Source organism: Vulpes vulpes, chromosome 2, assembly GCF_048418805.1.
Source record: "Vulpes vulpes isolate BD-2025 chromosome 2, VulVul3, whole genome shotgun sequence".
Lineage (NCBI taxonomy): Eukaryota > Metazoa > Chordata > Mammalia > Carnivora > Canidae > Vulpes > Vulpes vulpes.
The window spans coordinates 85356852-85376186 of NC_132781.1; the positions used below are offsets into that span (position 1 = coordinate 85356852).

Below are 19335 nucleotides of genomic sequence, written 5' to 3' on the forward strand. Positions count from 1 at the left end.
GGCACCCCGTAATGCCATGGTAAGGTCTTATAAATACCTGGATCTTTTTCCGGAGTTTTTACTCTGCTTCTTTGATCTATTTATCTGATTTGATGCTGATACCAAACAATTTTTATTACCATGGCTCTGAAGTTAGTTTTAATATCTAGTAAGTATGTCTTATTATTCTTTTGCGTAATTTTCTTGACTATTTTAAGATACTTAATTATTTTCTTTTTTAAAAAATCCCATTAAGATTTTAAATGAAATTGTAAATATGTGTTTGATTTTGAAAGAATTGAACTTTTACAGTTTTAAGTCTTGCAAGTAGATCATATGTCTCTCAATTTATTCAAGATTTTTTAAGCTTTTTTAAGGAAGACTATAAATCTTGTAAATTATTCCTATGTATTTTAAATTTTTGTTGCTATTATAAATGGAATGTTTTTTTCAAAGTCTACCTCTAGTTGACTAACACTAGTAAAAAAAATTACAGAGGTGCCTCGATGGTTCAGTCAGTTGAGCATCTAACTCTTGATTTTGGTTCAAGTCATGATCTTAGAGTCCTGAGATCAAGCCCTGCATTGGGCTCCAGGCTCAGTGCAGAGTCTGCTTGTTCCTCTTCCTCTGTTCCTCCCCCTGCCACTCTCTCTCTCAAATAAACACATTAATAATCTTTCAAAAAAAATACAGATTTTGTATATTTATCAAATAACCAAACACCTTACCAAAACCTCTTACCAAATTTAGTATTCTTTTTAATCTCATGGGTTTGCTAAGTATCCAGCCATACTATCTCCAAATACAGCAATTTTATCTCTTCTAATATTTATACCCATTATTTACTTCTCTCATTTCATTTGCTACTACCTTCAAATCAAGGTAAATAATTGTGGTCATAGAGAGGAGCCCTATTTTGTTCCTAATTTTAAACAAAATAACTTTATCATTGGGTAGCTTATTATACTTGCTAAAATAATGTGATAATCTTTTTATGCTTAAATAAATTTCCCTATATTCCTATTTTGCCAAGAATGGCTATTTAATCTTATAAAATTACATTGTAGTATCCAATGATTTAATCCCATGATTTTTTTCCCCTTTTAGTTTGATTTAAAGAACTACCATGTAGATTTTCTGATATTAAAACACCTTTACATTACAGAAATAAATCCTACTTAGTCATGGTATGTCATTCATTTTATACAGGGCTACAGTTTTAGTTTTACTTTTTGCATCCATATTTATAAGTGAAATCAATACATAATTATCAGATTATATTGGCTTTGTAAAATGTACTAAGGAACTATCTATTTTTTTCTAAAGCCTGAAATTATTAAATAACAGGAGTTTCCATTTTACTTTATGATAACTTGGAAAGATATTATTAGATACTATTAGGGAGGGTATTATTGTAATATAGTTTTTAAACATGACAAGGAATAGATGTTCAGTAAAATATGTAAGTTGACCAAAGTCAAGCAACCATTAAAGGGTAGAGCTAGGAATGGAACACCAGGCTTCTGATTCCAGGCCTGAATCTTGATCTACCATGTCATTTCTCCAAGTAAGAGCCTCTAATTCAGCCCTAAAAAAAAGGTTAGCAGAAATCTTATAGCAGGACCAACAAAAGAAACCTGCCCTTTGGAGAACACCCAATAGAACAGTCATAAGCCTTTGCAAAGAAGAGCTAGGAACTGCTGAGAAGCCACAACCACAGAGTGATCTTCTTGCTTTTTGGTCCTTTGAAATGGGATCACCCAGATGGAGCAAATGGACTACTAACAGTGATTCAAGATGGCAGATTCACAAGAGGCAACCATGTAGAATTGTATGTAACTGTGTAAAGTAATGATAATTCACATATAGTCCTTCACAATTTACAAAGAGCAAATTCAGAAAGGTTAAATCATTTGTCAAAGATTATCTCTACCATCCCAATACTCCTTAAATTGTGCTCCTTGTATGTTTCCTTCATAGCATCTATCAATCTTATTGCAATTATTTACTTGTGTTATGCTTTGCCTACCCACTGCCCCCCCCCCAATCACAATAAGGTAACATAAAAGCAGAGGCCATTGTGTATTACTACTTTATCCACACGCCCAAACACAGCAAAAACACATTTAAAACATATCTGTTATGTGCTGAAAAAAATAAATACCATATACCACCCTAAAGTGATCCCTGTTTGAATCCTATATAGAAAGAACACCAGCTTTCCATCCAGATATGGTGGTGACACTACACACACGGTTTGGAATAACACTGCTGCTGCCTCTCTAAATATAAATTGTGCTATACATCCAAGACAGAGCTCTCCATATCAATCTTATACAATCACCTTATTTGACAGTGACATTCTTTTTAAAGGCAAATCAGTGTGAACCCTCAATATCCCAAATTAGATCGAGCACACAAGTTCAAATGAGTTGGCCATTAATTACTCACCACCACTGGCCTAAGTTTGAAACCACAAGATCTCATTTTTCACTGGGCTGACATCCTGAAAGGCACCATTTATCAGAAGACATCCCTTGTATTTTTTTCTTTTTCCTCCATTGTTTCACTGAATTAACCAAAGCAATATTAAATAAGTTGCTAAATACAGATATTAGCTCATTTGTAGCTAATTATTATAGGTAAATGGTGCAGTAAATGAAGTACCCTACACCCTCCCCTGGACGTCCCCCCCTTTTTTGAAGCTTTTGTGATGTTCTCCAGGTAAATCCCATGCATAATGTAAGAGTGGCAATGTTGTTTGCATAATAAGCTATTTTCTACCACAGAAGCAGAAACATTTTATCGCTATAGAGAAAGCTCAAATTATGAATACATTTTCATATAAGTTGATTTATGTGAAAATTACAAATAAATGCAGAGCTGAGCTGCAAGTGAATTGTTTGTTCCCAGTTCAAGGAGTGGTGTTATTTGAAATTAAAAAAGAAAACAACTCCACCACATCCTGCTAAGAGAAATATTTTTAATGTTATTCAGACTGAAGCACATACCATATGATCCAAGAAGAAAAGCACTACCTGGTCTGGCAGCAGGGCTTGAGGTTGCAAAAGCTAAGACAAATACGTCCACTAATTTCGGAAGCCATCTTTTCATGGATAAAAATATACTTGATATATGATATAGAGAGAGAGACACAGATCCATGATATATGTATTTTTACTTGCACTTGGGCTGCAAAGATTCTCAGCAAACTCTGTAACTACTTCTTTCAATAGTCAAAGAAAGTTGAAGGAATAAATAAAACCATTATCATCTCTGCACAAGTAAAAGCTAAAACGCGTGCGTAAAACATGCAAATGGTTTTGTGTAAGATCCAAAGCTTCTCAGAAACCTGCAGGGCTCTCCAAGTGGAATGCACATTTCTAATCCCAGGGAAATCACTGGAGATAGAGAGCTTATCTTGCTAGAAGCCTCCTTCACTATTACACCAGTACATCATTTGGCATCCAGGTGGTTGGTCTGTAATATGGATATAAAGCTGGCCAGCATCTAGGATGTGGAGGAGGTGGGGTTTAGGGGAAAGAGACATCAATGTGGCGCTTTGGTTATGTCTACCCAGTAAAATAAATGTGACCTGTTTAGCAATTTGGGCAAAATTTCCTAGCTCTTTAAACTCGCCTACATGATCCTTATGATGGGCCATGGTCACAGAAAACACCCCGTCCCAGCTATTGCCCAGACCTCAGCCCACTTATGCTTTAAATGCTGAGTACTTTATCTTTCAGCTTCTTCGTTCTGATAACAATCTCCGACTCCCTTCATGCTTTGTACTCCTTCCCACTTCCTAAATGGGCTTAGTGGACTCTGGTGTCTTATTCAGCTCCTGGCTCCATGTGCTCCCCAGAATGTGATGATGCTCAAAGCCTTGAGGGAGAATCCCATTTCAGGTGCCAGCCATGGTGCTGAGCCCCCACCAAACATCACTCTACACCGCCCTCCCTGTACCATGGAAAGGCCAATCTGAGTAGTACAGATAGCTAATCTAAACAGAGATCCCCGAAGTCTCATCTTTACTTGCTATTTGTTGTCAATTCACCCGCTAGTCAAGAGATGTTGCAAAGGTAAATGTGACTTCCGCAAGCCCTCTCTGTCATCTCTAAACCACTGACTTGTGTGTGTGGTAAGCATATCCCAGGCAAAACACAGACAGGCCTCATAATCCCTGCTTGGCCCTGGTAGATCGAAGAGACCAGAGCCAGTCCCTTCTCCACACCCCAGATTCAGGTATTAAATTACTGCCCGAGGATCCGTGCCACGTTCGTTCTGTTTCTCTTTATTATCTGCATTTCAGCCTTCTCTTTAATACTGTGCTAGGAGCCTGGGTGAGCCGTGAAAATAAGTAATGTTGGGGAAACCCTACCTTAAATCCATTGCCTTGGATTCTCACATTCAATAGGTCACACCCTTGAATTTCAGTATAGCCACAAACCTTCTACGTGAAGTTTAATAGTAAGAAGCCTGGAGAAGATCCATCCACTTCTCTTCCTCTTCTACTAGTCTCTGGCTCTTTCAGTGTGAACAGGCCAAGAATAAGCATATTTCTTTCTAATGAGATGGAGAATAGACTCACTCCAACAAACACCACCATGTAGTTTGTGTTCCTTGCTCCTTCAGAACAATAAAAGTAAAAAAGTCTTCAGAGGACAAATACTGCACGAGCCTACCAGTGTGAAGTGCCTAGCGGAGTGGAACGCATAGAGGCAAAAAGCATAATGGTGGTGGCCAGGGGCAGGGCGGAAGGGAAAACAGGAAGTCAGTGTTGAATCGGTACAGAGTTTCGTTTTTGCATCCATCTGTGCACGTGTAGTAATGATGGTTGTATAACAATCTGAATGTACTTTATGCCACTGAATTGTATGCTTAAAATGGTCAGGATGGTAAATTTATGTTACATGCATTTTGACACACACACACACACACACACACACACACGCACACACAAAGGATATTTATTGAGCCACATTTTTTAAAACCGAAAAGACTTTTAAAAATATCTCCTTTTCAAATTTTAATAGGACAACTATTGAATCATTGATTTATCACCTATTATATGCCTTGCACTCTGCTAGATCCTGGGGATGTAGTATTTATTCCAAGAGAAAATGCTCTACCCTCAATGGAGCTGGGAACTAGTGGGAAGAAATGGATATTAAAAAGAATACAATTTAAGGAGGACTTTAAAGGAAAAGGAAAAGCTGTGCAGGACCATGTGGCAGAGATCACCTTCCTAACCAGGTCTGCAGGATCAGAAACTTGAGGGATAAAGGACAGTTCACTAGGAGAAAAGCTTCTGAGCGATGCTTGGTCCCACATGTCTCCATGTACCACTTCCCCACTAAGGATCCCCACTCTTGGAGTCTACATTTCTATGATGCTTGTCACTCAGCAGTTTTCTAGAGACCAGACTCACATGGAAGACAAACATCTTTCTCTTGGTTCAACCTCAAATACCAAAAGGGAGTGGGACCTAGACACGGGGCCAAGGTCAGATGAAAGAGATGGCGTTTCAGTCTCCTCCTTCACCTCTCCTTCCCAAAGTTCTCACTGGGACATACACTGATATTAGAATTTTCTAAGAGCCCAATAAGGTTCCTTACAAAGTTGGAAGAAATTCTTAAAAAGCAAAATGGTTACCTAGAAGTTTGTCGTTAATAGGTTAATAGTATATTATCTATTTTAAGCTGTTTTCATACCCTCATGTTTACCAATCATCCGTCGTTCTTGATATCTGCATTATCCCAAAAACGGCACGTTTGGAAGCAATATTCCTCATATTCTTCCCACTTCAACACACACACACACAATTTCCCATCTCTACTAGATTGTAAACTCTACAAAGTCAGGGCCTAGGTCTGTTTTATTCCTTAATAAAATTCTCAAGGTTCCTACAACATCATAGATGTTCAATACTTTTTTTTTTTTTTGAGTATAGACTCTTCTTTTCTCTCTCTCTCTCTCTCTCTCTTTTTTGGGGGGGAGGGGCAAAGGAAGAGGGAGAGAGAATTTAAGCAGACTCCACTCCCAGCACAGAGCCTACACAGAGCTCGAGATCTCACGACCCTGACATCATGACCCTAGCCAAAATCAAGAGTCGGAGGCTTAACTGACTAAGCCACCCGGGCGTCCCTTCAATAAATATTTCTTCAGTGAATCCCCTTCTCTGTGCCATCTTCTGAAATCCCTATCACACCTAGCCATGACGTAGCCCATTATATATGAAACACCAAGGCTTTGGGAATCAGACAGGCCTAGGTTTAAATTCTGGCTCTGGCTCTGCCATTTACTAAAAACATGAATTTAGGCCAATTATATTAACACTCCAAACATCAGAGTCCACATCTGTGAAATGAGACTAGTAAGACACTTCTCCGTGATGTTAAAGGATGCAAAGGGACGGCACACATGCATGGCACACAGAAACACTGTGAGGAGGCACAGGTGGGTAGCTCCTCCTTACAGACAACAATGGTGTGACCCACTGAAGTTAACTGCCCCCAGGACACAGCTTCATCAGCTACACAGGCTTGCTCTTAAGCAAAGTAAAAAGGGTAAATAAGTGGGATTACTGAGACTGGGACTTAGTCCCCACTTATTAGATGAATGCAATGTCTTGCACCTCTGAGAAGGGTCTAAAACTCAAATCATGTAGAACAATCTGAAATAAGCTTAGCAGTGCTTCTCTAATGAATGTGCGTGCAAATATCACCTGGGGATCTTTGTTAAAATGAAGATTTGGAATCACTGGGGTGGGAACTGAGACTCTACATTTCTAACAAGCTCCCAGATCATGATGGCTCTCCGGGCTCCTGCTATCTGTAGCCCACACTTTGAGTAGCAAGGGTTTAAAGCACTCTGCAAAATATTGGGTTTTATCACTCCAAGGGCCATACCATTAGAATGATAATATAAAACCATCTCATTTCTGTGCTCCATTCAATGACTACCCCCAAGTACTATGATTTTCTTTCAATGTCTTTTAAATGCCACAAAATCATACTTTGACCCCTGATAATGATCATGATAAACACATCTAAATAAGAAGACCCCCAAGCTCCTGCTAGGCAATATCTTTAAGCTTAGTGCCATATTGTTTGTAGTTGCCTTAGCTTTTCTCCTTTTCAATCTGCTGTCAAGTCAGTGAACCAGACTCACATCAAAGTCAATTTGAATTCATTTTGTACAATTTCAACAGATACTATTTCAAAGGGTTCTGCTAACTTCAAAAATAATATTCATTACCTGGTCGTTGAAGGAAACTGCTCTCAGGATATTGTATCCCGCCATCCCCTAATTTGGTAATTCTATCAGGAAAAGCAATTAAGTTTGTCTGACATGACTTGTTTTTATAAATCCATGATGCTTACTGCTCTTAATTTAATTCTCCTCTTACCACTTATAATTTCATTCTCATCTGACAGTTCGTATTTTCTCTCTGAGTGATTTTTCCCCCCTTTATATTCCTAATCATAGAAAACTCTGTGAATAACATCAGCCTTTGGGTAGGAGGGAAACTGGGAAATAGTGGGCAGTGCATAGGCTGCCCTCAGGGATGCCGGGATTTTTGTTCCTTACAATTTGCACAGTGCCTACAGCAGTGCTTGGCGCACAGATAGTGCTCAAGAAGCGTCTGGTATCACACACTGAGCCAGGTAAAGGCAACTATGACCCAGGCCTTTTCCCGTGTCTTCCATTAGTCAGGAGGCAGACATTTTAAAAAATAACAATTACAAAGCAATCTGGGGAGAAAAGTGATACCGTGACAGGATTTCCAGTGGAGACTAGACCTTGAAATTTTATTTTATTTTCAATGCTAGAAAACCTTCCATCTAAGATGCTGTCAGCAGTTTCTGTCTTATTCATCAGATTCCTGAATTACCTGTGATAATGTACAAGTTACAGTAGCACAAGCCAGAGGATGGCCAACCATCCTGGAAAACCTGAGCTCAGGGGAGACAACAGGTAAGAGAAGTCACTTGGTGAGGTCTCAAAGGATGAACTGTGGTTGGAGGAAAAGGAGGGAGGAACACGTTTTGTACACAGGGAGGAGTGTGCACAAAGCCATAAACTTGTGCAGCTACGGGGTGTGTTCAGGGAAGCATAGGCATTTGCTCTGGCCAGAACATAGGATCGGGTTCCATGGGGAAGCAACCAAAGATGGATCCAACTTTAGCCAGCAGCCAGATGCTGGAGGACCTTGTGTGCTGAGCTTAAAAACTGAATTGCATTAGGGAGCCAGTAAAGCATTTTTAAGCAGGGATGTGAGATGGTAAGATGTGTGCTATGAAAAAAATTAAAAATGACTGAAGGAATTTAACGGATGGAGTTGATGGGGGCAAGATTGGAAGCAGGAGGAGAGGTGACCATTGAAAGAGCCTTGGTGGATGGTAACAAGGGTTGGAAACAACTACTACTAACAGGAAAGTTATCATGAATGGCATGCTTACGGTGTGCAGGGCACAGAGCCAACATACTGCAAGCATCATCTTACTGAGTTCAGAAATCTTGGGTAGGAGATGGGAGGGGAACTGAGAGACCTACTGGATGTGGGGAGGTAAGGGAAAGAGGGGAATGCAGAATAATTTCCCTGTTTTGTGACTTGATGGCAATGTCTTTCATCAATTAAGGGAAGATTCAAGAAAGATTATTATTTGGGGGGGAATCTGGGTTCTCTTTTAGATAATGTAGAATTTGAGGTGCTTGTGGGATTTTTCTAATGAAGAGCTTAATAAATGACCCTGGAGCTCTGAGTTTCAGGCAAGAGACATGTTTGGAAGTTCCCCGTATATAAATGGAGGTAAAAATGGTGGGTGAGGGAGAAAGACCATGGAGATGAACAAAAGAGCCAAAACAGAAATGGAAAACACCAATATTTAAAAGAACAAAGAGGGATCCCTGGGTGGCGCAGTGGTTTGGCGCTTGCCTTTGGCCCAGGGCGCGGTCCTGGAGACCCGGGATCGAATCCCACATCAGGCTCCCGGTGCATGGAGCCTGCTTCTCCCTCTGCCTTTGTCTCTGCCTCTCTCTCTCTCTCTCTGTGACTATCATAAATAAATTAAAAAAATAAAAAAATAAATAAATAAAATAAAAAAAAAATAAAAGAACAAAGAAAAGAGAGGGAAACTTAGAAGGAATGTCAGAGAGGTAGACTGAGAACCAGAGAGGATGGTGTCAGAGCAGCCAAAGGAGAAGACATGTTCAAAAGGACAGAGTAGTCAACATTGTCAAGGACTGCTCAAGATATATTCAGTACATTTGGGGATGAAAGGCATCATTCATTCATCATTCATTCAATGGGGTTTACTTGCACACAGGGGTAATTCCTACTGAAAGCTTTCTTGCCCATCAGATAAGGCAACAGATGGATGAAAAAGCACGCCCTAAAACTGATGGTGAAAAAAGATCAATGTCTAGCATTTCAGATTAGTCATCTATCGCAAGTAACTCACCCTACAATCGTCCAGCAACGTTCTAAGAGGACACTGAAGTATCATGAAAATATGAAACAACTGCCTAGTATATCGTATGGTGACTTGCCTGGTATGAATTGATGGACTGTTAGAGTTGAGTGGGAGCGTGTGTTTTTCGTAAAGAATAAAACTGGATATTGGAGAAAAATGGCCAATAAGCCCATGAAAAGATGATTAACATTACCAATCATATGAAAATTCAAATCAAAACCACAATGATAAAAAATAACAAACAAAAAAATCACAAGAGCTATCACTTCATACCCATTAGGATGGCTGTTATTAAAAAAAAACAAAAACAGAAGCTAAGAAGTGTTGGTGAGGATGTAGAGAAAGTGGGACCCTAGTGTGTTGCCAGTAGGTATATAAAAGGGTACAGCCACTGTGGAAAACAGCATGGTAGTTCCTCAAAAATTAAACATGGAATTAATATATGATTCAACAATTCCACTTCTAGGTATATACCTAAATAACTGAAAATGGGGACTTAAACAGGTATCTGTATACTCATGTTCTTAGCAGCATTATTGACAATAACCAAAAGGTACGCAACCAACTGATGAATTAATGGATAAAGAAACTGTGATATATACACACAATGGAGTATTAGTTATCCTTAAAAAGGAAGGACATGCTGGCACACGTTCTAACCTGGATGAACCTTGAAAACACTCTGCTAAATGAAATAAGCCAGTCACAAAAGGACAAATATTGTGTGATTCCACTTACACCAGTCTCCTAGGGTGGTCACATTCATAGAGAAAGGAAATAGAATGGTGGTTGCCAAGAGCCAGGAGCAAAGAAGAATGGGGAGCTATTGTCTAATGGGTACTAAGCTTCTGTTTGGGAAGATGAAAAGGTTCTAGAGATGGTGATGGTTGCACAACAACTTAAGTGTACTTCCTACCAGAGCACTGTATTAAAAAATGGCTAAAATAGTAAATTTCATGTATATTTTGCCACAAGACAACACTGGGTATTGGAGAAGATAGAGTCTATTTCCTTCTAAGATTGCCTGAGAGAGAAAAGGTTCTGATTGTAGAGGACTAGAGATGAACAAGTTTTCAGAAAAGAAACATCCCTACGAAGACCCTTTGTGGTGCCACAGCGAATAATTCTAACAGAAATACTAATACTACCAATAATATTACTACCATTTGTTGTTATTTTTTAGTAATGCTAAGTATTTTATATATTTTTTTCATTTTCAAAAAAATTTTAAAATTTTAAAGTAAAAATGACTATTTCTAATTCGTAGATAAGAAAATTGGGGCTCAGAGAAGTTATGTAAACTGTCAAAGTCACAAGGAATAAGAGGCAGAGCAAGGACTCAAATCCATGGCATCTGTCCCCAGGGCCCATGCTCTCACTCACTCCACCACGGGTTGGGATTCTGTACCTGACTACCATGCAAGGCTTCCATTTGGAATACATTTGAATTTATCCAGAGAACTTTTAACATAGGAAATGGTTTCGTTCTTTAAAGGGTGAAGAATCTCCACCAAAAACTAATCAATAGGTATTTGTCCTACGTGTCTCTTGGTGGACACAACACAGAGGAATGGCTGTAACAGGGGTTCTGCAGCCAGACAGCCCGGGTTCCCATCCTGCTTTTGTCCTTCTAGTTGGAGGACTTAAAGCCTTAACTGCTGGAGCCTTAACTTTCTCACCTGAAGACGGGGATGATTTGCTAGGATTAAATGAGCTAATAAACGTAAAACACATAGAACGGTGTCTGGTCACTAGAAAGATGCAATTAGCATTAACTATGTGTTTTTTATTATTTTAAGCCACATTGTGCCTCTGAGTGCTAATACTGGATCATCAACACTAAGAAACAAATTTGAAAAATCTAGAGGTGCGAGAGCAGTTCTGATGTATTCTCAGGGCCAATCTCCAGCCTCCCCTCTACAGCTGTCCAGTGGTAACCCTGAGGATGGAATTCACACAGAGAATCTACCATGTGCAGGTGCCATGCTAGGAGCCAAAAAGATGAAGAAGACTTCATCTGGATCCTTGAGGAGATCCTATGGGGCCAGAGAGATGAGCATAAACAGACGACTGGGATACAATGTGCTACAGGGTAAGAAAGGGCTGGGCTTCAATCACCATGGAGACAGAGGCGAAGATCAAGTTTCCTGAGCTCTCACTCCTTCCTCTAGAATATCTCATTGCTTTGTAGGTCTCAGAGTAGGAAAGAACCTCCAATGTCACCATCTCACAACTCAGTCTTGTGTTTTCTTCTCTTGCACAGGTGTGGACTGCACATTTGGAATTCAACGAGAGGAAAACACCTTAAGAAACTGAAGAGGATTAAGAGTACACTTACTTCAAGGAACACTAAGTGATATATGGAACTGGTGAATTGCTCTGTTACACACCTGAAACCAATATCGCACTGTGTGTGAACTACACTGGAACTAAAATACATGCATACATACTGCATCAAACCAAAAAAAAAAAAAGAAGAAGAAGAAGAAGTTCAGAATTATTATTTCACCAAGGACAACTTTGGGATATACATCAGGAAAAATAGCTTCGTGGTTCGAGAAGGAATCTGTACTACTTGCCTTTGTGCCCAGGGAGAAGAACGCCTAGGCTCTGCTCCAGAGCAGATCAGTTCCAAGTGGCAGCAAAGCATGATAATCCCTTAAAATCATAAATATGGGCCACTGACATGTATACAAATGCTCTTAGTAGCATTATTCATGAGAGATAAATACTGGAGGCGACCCAAACATCCATATAACAATGGAATGATAAATGAAATGTGGTATATTCAATACCCTGAAATACTACATTGTAATGAAAAAGAACAAACTACGGCTATCTCGACAATACAGATCAACCTTGTGGACACGATGTTGGACACACTGGCCGAACACAAAAGAATATACATTTGATGAGTCCATGTAGGACGTCCCAAACAGGCACAACTAATCTATATATTAGAAGTAAGGAGAGTGGTTACATCTGGACAAGGAGGAGGGGAAGTGGTTGGTAAATGGAAGTAAGAAATCTTCTAGGTTCCTGGTAATGTTTTATTTCTTGACTTGTGTGTTTATTTTGTAATAATTAAGGAGTACGTGTATGATTGGTGCACTCTTCTTTATACATATTCCAACACTACTGGCTTATTTTAAAAGAGGAAGAGAAATTACAAGGAAAAAAAAAATCCTAACCTAAAGCAAAGTAAAAGTGTACAACTAGATTAGGCTACTTGCTTTTCCAAACACAATGACTGCTATTGCCTACAGAAAAATATCCAAGGGCAGCCCCGGTGGCTCAGTGGTTTAGGGCTGCCTTCAGCCCAGGGCGGGCGTGATCCTGGGGACCCAGGATGGAGTCCCACATTGGGCTCCCTGCATGGAGCCTGCTTCTCCCTCTGCCTGTGTCTCTGTCTCTCTCCCTCTCTGTGTCTCTCATGAATAAATAAAATTTTAAATTAAAAAAAAAAAGAAAAAAAGAAAAATGTCCAAGCTCTTGGTCATGGAGTACCTGAAGGTTCTTTAGGTTAACAAAGAGTAACACGCCTCCTCCTCATGTACCTAGCATTGTACTCACCTTCCTTAAGCAAAGCAAGAGGACATGCCGCCATCTATGTGGCTCAGTTTTGTCACCTCAGAGGCAGCTGGTCTCCCTGTATTCAACCAAAATTTTGCCTTTAACTCTCACAAAAATCACTGGCCTAATCGTTTGTGGCCAGGGGAGCAGGCTTTTTTTTTTTTTTTAAGACAAATTTAACTGCTTAAAAACTAAAATATTCAAGAAGCTTAATACGAGACAGCACGATGTAGGTGCCAGGAATGCGTCTTAGAAGCACTGTATCAATGTCTAAAGAGGTAAAGATCCCTGGGGCTGGTGGACAGGGGTTCTCCGTTGCTGATTAGTTTGCACCTAGTGTTCAAAGTTTGGGCATCAGGCTGTGCAAAGGATGGAGATCAATCAGACATGACCTCAGAGAAAGACCATGATGATGATAGAATCTGAATGCACACCATGGAAGCAATGTCCAAGAGATCTTCCCAGGCCACGCACCTCTGGCATCATGGTGTGCTCCGAACTGTTTAAAGCTGCGCCTGGAGCTGGATCACTCAGCTCTTGAGCAGGACCTGAACAGCCGAAGACCCTATGCCAGCCAGCTCCGGCCCAGGCAGCTCTGGTCGGTCTGTGCAAGCACTGTCCAAGCACAGTGGGGTCAGGATGTCTTTCATGGTCCCCCAACGGGAAAACATTAAAAGTGACACTTGGTACTTGCTACTCAGCCTGGATGTACTGAGCACAAACCAGATCTATCACCTCTACATCTACCTTGGCAGCCAGAGGCAGAGCACAGCTGCCCATCCTGAAAGAGAGGTGGAGATGCTGCTGCTGAAGTAGTTCCCGCTCCAGGTGCCCAGAGAGCACAGTTACCCACCTGCTCCTGGCTAGAGGTGGGGGTGGGGGGCAGAGGCGGAGGAGCCTGCCGGCTGCTCCAGTAGGTATGACTCATGCTGCTCAGGGTCTCTTCCTTCACATGCAACTACTTCCCTCTGTGTCTGTGCACCGATGTACCCCTCCGGGAGGCTTCCGTACTGCTGGATGTCTGCTCGAACAACGCACGTGCATTCTGCAAAGCAGAGTTCCAGCATATTTTGAAATACTTAACATGAAAGTGCAATCAGAGTAGAAGTCCTTTCTCACCAACGTTAGAAATTTCAACATTATATTTGTCAATGAAAGTAAAGAGAGCGGTATTAGAGTCTTTAATTAAGTATAATTTCAACTACTCTGTTTTTCATAGGTGGGGGAAAAAAACGGTATTGAATTCTTAATCACAGGTTCTTGTCCATCTCGACTATTGAAAATTTGAAGAATTCATCATTAACGAGTCTTGATCGGGAATTATAAGTAGCCATTTCAAACATAAAACCTGGTATTAAAGGTTATGTTCATGGAATCAAGCTAAGTTGCATTTTCAAACATTTGAAAAGATTTTATTTGGAAGCTTCCTACAATTTCAATATTTAACATGTTCCCTAATCGTTTGTACTTTATTTTATCATAATTATATACTATAGTGAAAAAACGTAATGAGTTTTTCACCACTCCCCAGACAGACATCCCTAATTCCCCTCGGGTTCACCCCAGGGTGCTCTGCAAATATCTTCAATGTCTACCTTGGATTTCAAAAGGCTGGGAAACAGTGGTAGGAAAAAAAAGAAAAGAAAAAAACGTTGATATAGAAAGAGAAACATCATGGAGAAGCACACTGGAAGAACTGCCATGGGGACCAGAAATTCAGTATTTCTGAGTGTTCCCAAAGGGGTAGACTTGGGCCCTCACGTGGAGGCTCCAGGAAGACGGCTTTCAGGCAAAATCCCAAGAGTCGGCTCTGCCCAAAGAGAGAGGCTAGGAATGTTCTGATAGAATCTGACTGACCAGTTGTCAGAATGTCGTAGATGGGGGTTCAAATTTTAGAGCATGGCTGGTCTGGGTGACCTGTATAACCTCTTCTGACCTCAAGATTCTACGATTCCATGACAGCCAGTTCAGGAAGTTTTCCAGCCTCTCCTTCCCTGACATTTCTTAAATTCCTGGTATAGAAAGACATGAAATCACCAAGGGATGTAAATAAAAAGCCATTGGCACGCCACGCCTGGGAGAAAGATGTTGAAATCAAGATCAATATGATGCACACAGGAGTGTCTCTATGTCTACTGTGTTTAACCTTGAGGAAGACATATGGGGACACAGACAATAACCATTGCTCGGGGTTCTAGCCTTTATGAAACCACCCCCTGAGTGCTAGATACTGGCAAAGCCAATTTCCTTCTAACTTAATTTTCTTATCAAAACAAACAATGGGGATGAAGTAGAGAAGCTTAGTTGATTTCTAAGGGTCTCCTCAAGCTGTAAATTTTTATCTAAGGTCATAGATATAATCTCTCTTGGTTTAACTGTTCTTATATATTCAATGAATATAGAAGGGCCTCTCGTGGAGGGTACTTCAACTCATTTCAATATTTACTAAATAAACAAACCCTGTATGTCAGGCTCTGTGCTGAAACACCCAACAAATTTCTGCAGGAAGGAGAGATTACAAAAAGGCAGGTTAAAGGCCAGCGTATCTGATGAGGCCCTTGAAAGACAGAAATAACTCGGGTTACGTGGAAAATGAGAATGTGGAAGAACAAATCCAAGATAGTGACCATCAGGGAAATGAAATAAGTTCTCCCTATAGCTACGCCTTGCGTGTGCCTTCAACAAAAAGCAGGCCACAGCTACTTTAGGACTCAAGGCTTTGCTAGAGGCTCAGGAAATAAAAGACTGGAGTTTGAGTAGCAAATGAGCACGGGGAGCTCCAGCAGGAGAGCCACCAGCCGGTTCACCTGAGACAACACGAAGACAAACTCCTGAAAAGTTACTGACAGAGCTCCGGGAAGCCACGCGGTCCTCGAGGGGCACACGTGCGCATCGCGAAACCTTGCTGGTCGGCCTAGGAAAGAGAACACGCCCACAGCAGGTATGGACGAGTTTTGCAGACTGAGGTTACCCCAGAACTCCACTCAAGCAAATGCAAGCCACCCATGTTAACAGCACATGGCGTCTTCTGTTCATTTGTAATGACCTAAAGTCATTACGTAATATGATTTTGCCATAATAGTCTTTGTTATGTATGCCAGCTAATCCCGGAAATGCTGGAAAAGAGAGATTTTTCACCTGACAGTGTTCTTGGAAACAAATTGATTTGGAGAATTCACAAACAAAAGAGGAGAAGCTTCATAAAATGAGTAAAATCCAGTTCCTGCAGTCATGGAATGCAAGAGCTAACCGGGTGCACAGACATGTATTCAACTATCGGTGTGCAAACATTGTGAGGCCAGAACAGGATAACAAATGTTAAGAGCGTCATAAACCATAAATCACAATACACATCACATGGAAGGTGATTAGCATTAAGGGTAGCAGCGGTGGTATTGCCACAGAGCAGTTCCTCATTTAGACCAACTTCCCTACAATAAAAAGGCATAATTTTTCTCTCTGATCATTTGAGTAGCATCTAAACAGTGTCTGTTTCTAAAAATCATTATTCTAGGCAAGGCTATGTTTGTCACTCAGCTGTGCTGTGTCATTTTAACCAAGCGTTCTAACACCACTTCAGTCCGTTATATAATCCCCAGTTTTCCCCATTTTGAATAATGTCTCTTTGTTGTTTATTGCTCTGCTCTCACACAGAACTTGTCTGAAAGGTCTGGGTGCTTTCAATCGGGCCTTATCAGAGATCATGGTTATTGGAACTTTCTGTATTTTACAGCCTCCATCTCATTAATGCCAGCACTAATTTGTGGTCCAATCCAATACCACCCCCATAAGATCTGCATGAATACACACTGGATTTCAATCTGCCATTCAACAAGCATGAAGTCCTTTATGTTCATTATTAGCCAATCAAACGGCTCCAGTTTCTCTTCTCTGCATTTTTTCCATAGTGAAATCATTTTGTTATTATCCCAAGGCAGTTGCTTGGTTAGGAAATATTAGGAAAAAAAAAAAAAAAAAAAACAATGACAACAGTAACAGCTCTTCCTCCTCTTCCTTGTCTCCAGCAAATGCAACTGTTTAAACCTGTTACTGAAACCTTTAGTTGAGACTCCAGGTCAAATGGAGCCGCCAATTTGTTTGCGAAAATCCTTTTTCCCTAAAATTGCTCCTACCCGGAGATATCTTGCAGTCTATCATAAAATGGGCCTATTTTTTTTTACCCTCTGAGAAGCTGGAGGGCTGTTGAGATGAAAACTAATTCATGCTCCAGTAGAGAATTAAACCAGGATGCCAAACCCAAGTGGACCGATAGACCCAACGTCCCACATGCGCCGGGGTGACCTCATTCCGATACCCACCATTTTCTTTTCCTGAAAACCGGGGCCTGGGGTCATTCTCATGGGATGCTTCTTCATTCAATTTACATGGTTAAATGATTTCCCTTTCACGTCGCTTCAACCCCATGCATCATTACCAGGAGTACTCCCTTCTGCTATAACATTCTGAGTTTCCCCTTCCAACAAATGCCTTGTGCTCCCGGTTCCTCATGTAATTTTCTGTTCTGCAACAAATTTCACTTGCAAAAAGGGTTCAAGTCGGCCTGGCTATTCGTATTTTGAGATAAATTAAAACCAGGGTGAAAGTTAGTTAAGTAAAGGGAAACAGTACACAGCAGAGCATGCAGCTCAGCAGAAAGACCCAGCAAATTTCCAAAAGAGTCATTTCTTTTCTTTCCTTTTTAATGATCAAAGGCAGAGTGTCTCAAAAGTGAGTATCTTCGGGCAGCCCGGGTGGCTCAGTGGTTTAGTGCTGCCTTCAGCCCAGGGTGTGATCCTGGAGACCCAGGATCGAGTCCCACGTCGGGCTCCCTGCATGGAGCCTGCAGATTCTCCCTCTGCCTGGGTCTCTGCCTCTCTCTCTGTGTCTCCCAGGAATAAATAAATAAAATATTTTTTTAAAAAGTGAGTATCTTCTCACACGGTAAGGATCTGAGAACTATATTTTTTCACCTCCCGCTGAGACCTGGTTGTATTCCCCAGGAAGCGAATTCTGAGAGGCTGACTTAAGTACAGAGGCATATTTGGGACTGCCTTTGGTTCAATACCCATGGAAGAAAAGGATGGAAGCAGGACAGGGCAGGGGAGAAGCTGGGCTATGGAGCAGGTACAACAAGGTCTCAGCCAACCCCACAGGCGAGTCTGGTGCGGGACAGCCCTTCCGAGTTCTCCCCAGCCAGGGAAGCGGGGGAGGAGCGTGGATATTTCAGCACCACGGACGAGGGCTGCCCCCAAAGGGGTGTGACCTTGGGCAAGAAGGCTTTCTCCAGCAGGTGGCAATTTCCAGAGACAGATGTTAGCCAACAACCTTCTCAGTAGCCAGGGGACTAAGCCCTTTTACCTCAAGCAGGGACCTGGGCAATGCTGCACAGCCTCCACAGAAGAAGAATAAAATCTCTGATTAACCTCCTTAAACCGAAACAAGTTCCAGGAGAAGATGTTTTGCCAAAGCTACTTCAATCCTATTTTGATGGCTGGCACCAATGAGTGCTAAACCATCTGATCTTTATGGGTTCAAATATGTGTACACACTACAGATATTCCGGTTCATGATGGTCACGTGGGAAAATCCTGAACTTGCCTCCTCCCGTGGACATGCCAAATCTACCCCTACATATGGCACAACCTCCTCTGAAAAAAAAAAAAAAAAACCCAAAAGCTAGCTGAGGGACTCCTACACGTCCAACAAATGAGAAGAAACCTACATCCAAGCGGGTAGGAGAAGCTGAGACAAATCTCACCATAAATTATACTCCAGGGTGACAACTCACAACATGGAAGGAACTCAAAATGCTCAGCTGCTTCTTCCTGAGGAGTAAAAGGTTTGACTCTAACGTAGGGAACCCCACATCTTAAGCCCTGCGCCTGAGAGACAAGCCCCAAAGCATGGTGCTTCAAAAATCAATAGAACTCGCGTTGACTGGACCCACAAGGCAATACTGCAAACTGAGAACATTTCTAGAGGTCTCATCTTGCCCCAGAGTCCAGATTAAAAAGTGCCCAGACTCTCTTCGAAAGGAGGCATATTTGCTGGACTGAAGGCAGTGGCCCGAGGGGCAGGCAGCTAATCTAATATACAGCGAGGAGCCTGCTGAAATGCTCTCCAGGGATGGCGGCCGGCGGGCCCGTCTTCCTTCTCTCCCTCTGCCTCTTGCAGCTCACCGGTATCAAGGAGCTCAGGCCCTCCTCTGGCACCCTGATTTTAACACCAGCCGAGGGGCACCTCTAGATGTCCGGGCTCAGGTGGCCAGTGGAGCTCACATCTGTGGGCCTTGCAGGACTGTGAC

At 41.4% G+C, this 19335-nt stretch overlaps 1 pseudogene; it reads left to right on the forward strand.

Annotated features, from left to right (window-relative positions):
* LOC112909893 (TOM1-like protein 1) overlaps positions 1-19335 on the forward strand; it is a 42716-nt pseudogene that overhangs the window by 22262 nt on the left and 1119 nt on the right.